The 2,500-nt window shown below is 32.5% G+C and overlaps 1 non-coding gene across 1 annotated transcript; it reads right to left on the minus strand.

Annotated features, from left to right (window-relative positions):
- Positions 1 to 2,343: 2,343 nt before the first annotated feature.
- Trnaq-uug (transfer RNA glutamine (anticodon UUG)) lies at positions 2,344 to 2,415 on the minus strand. The gene has a single exon. It is a non-coding gene; the product is annotated as a tRNA-Gln (tRNA).
- Between the last annotated feature and the right edge of the window lie 85 nt (positions 2,416 to 2,500).

Here is a 2,500-nt window from a genome sequence, read left to right on the forward strand (position 1 = left end):
TATTACAGAGATTTTATAACTATATGAACATACGGGACGCACTGATTTAATATTTTCTTACTTTTTTCAAGTTTCTTTCTTTTCGTTACCGAATGAATACACTAGATACCAGATAATACGCCTGGATGCATAACTCTACAACCAAGTTTACTGTTTTACGACCGTTTCAGTCTTTGCGGGTGTATAATTGTCGGTATACATGAGTTTATTTTGGCATATAGAAATAATACGTTACTAGCAAACAAAAGGCATACCCGTATTTATATAACATTCCGAAGAAATTTTTGGCAGGTTTTTAGGTTGATCATTGTTAAGTACATACATTTCTAAATTTTGAAAAGTCGAGTGCACCTTAATCGGATATAGACGTGTAATTTTCTACTCTTGTTATTGGGTTACTATTTCTTGTGGATTTGGATATAACCAGCCGGGATAAGTAAATGTGACTACCTAACAGTAATGTAAGTTGAAATACTGACATTTTTGAGAATTATGCTATGCGTATTTGTTGTTTGGTAACTTTACTTTTTGCTGTGAAACGTTGAGGTACTTAAAAGGGAAATCATAATGGAAAAATTGCCAAAGCCTTTAGTTGCGTTAATTAACAGTATCATAGATGAATATGAACAATTTACATGGAATTCCAATTACCTTGGTGACAAAATGAGAATTTCATTGGTTTGGACAAGGGGTGATTCAATACACATCAATAGAGGAATAAAGCATAAGTCCAGATCTAATAGAGACAGAGACAATAAAAGGATGAAAACATTGAAAGAAAGAATAGACAATACAGAAGACGACGTTGATAACACACTTGATATTAACATCGATAATTCAGAAGTGGTAATGGATTCGGGTGATGATATGCTACACGATGGAAAGATCGATCTCCCATTAGTAGCCCCTAAACAAGTAAACATTACACCTGTAGTGAAAGTTGTTCAGCCGGGTAGTGTATCGATGGACAAAACAATTAATAAGGACAATGAAATAACGGAAAGTATAGTGTGTCAAGGTTCGCGAACTGAACGGAATTTACACACGGATGTTAAGGATAAAGAAAATGGAGAAATAGACAAAATAAAAACTATCGCTCCGAAATTAATAATTACAGGGAAGAGTCCGTGTACAGATAGTCATTTTCAGAAAATAGTTTTTAGCAGACGATCAGAGGGAAGTTGTATTATAGGAAAATTAAAAAAGAGAGACACGGTAGTCATGTGTACTATAGGGAAACGTGGTGAATCTCGTCATATAAATTTAGAAACTGATAAAAAGGAATATGAAAACGCAATGTCTTACGTCAACAGATTTAGAGATATTAGAAAATCGGACGATGATGAAATTATTTGTTACGTTCGTGGTATTCCAAGGATGGAAAGATACGCAGAGATACATAGACTTTGTTTGTGGTGCTTTGATGAATAAACTGTTATCGGGGGGGGGGGGGGGGGGGACAATACATGTTGAATACGTGAAATAATTCTAAAATAATTCTTGTGATGTATCAAAATTCTGGTCTGGAAACCAACCGTTTTTTGTTTAAACAACGAACATTAATTAAAATAGATCATTTGCGTATTTACACATTTTGAGTTTCTTTCATCCTTGTAATAGTTGAACTGTTGTTTTTTATTGTTTTATTTAAAAATTGAGAAAAAGTAAAAAAAAAAAAAAAAGAGTAGAAGATTTAAGTATACACAAGTTCATTATCAGAGAGTTATGTTAGGGAAAAAAATAAGTAAATATATAGATTGTAAAACTTAGAATATCATTCATTTCAGAGAAAGGACAGTAATTATTTACAATGTTTTCATGTATGTGTAATTGTAATTGTAATCTGTGATATGTATATACAAAGTGTGAATATAATAAAGATAAAAAAAAAAAGCACTCTGGACTCTGAATCCAGCGATCCGAGTTCAAATCTCGGTGGAACCTAAGCTTTTTCTGCCGTATAAGTAATATTTTTACAAACTTAAACAGAAAGTTCAATAAACATTGGAAACTAGTTCAGTGATGGAGCTATAATTCGCCATGGCGAAAAAAGAAAAGAGACAGATAGTTTAACATGATTAAGTCACGTTTACTCATCTATCACATTGGTATGCCACTGACAATAAAATTTCACCATATACGTGAGCTTCGTGGATATTTCAATTATGTGAATGTTGAGAACAACATGCAATATCTAATACATGAAATAAGTGATGAAATAAGGTATCATAAACCCAATTAATTAAATGACGAAGAAAACAGACAAACTGTCAAGAAAATAATGAAGACTACATAAAATTGTTTATAAAAGAAATGTGAGTCACAAAGACTAAAAAGTAAGTCAGGTTCCACCGAGATTTGAACTCGGATCGCTGGATTCAAAGTCCAGAGTGCTAACCATTACACCATGGAACCCTATGACATATTACAGAGATTTTATAACTATATGAACATACGGGACGCACTGATTTAATATTTTCTTACTTTTTTCAAGTTTCTT

This window comes from Mytilus californianus, unplaced genomic scaffold (assembly GCF_021869535.1).
Source record: "Mytilus californianus isolate M0D057914Y unplaced genomic scaffold, xbMytCali1.0.p SCAF_12, whole genome shotgun sequence".
NCBI classification, from domain to species: domain Eukaryota; kingdom Metazoa; phylum Mollusca; class Bivalvia; order Mytilida; family Mytilidae; genus Mytilus; species Mytilus californianus.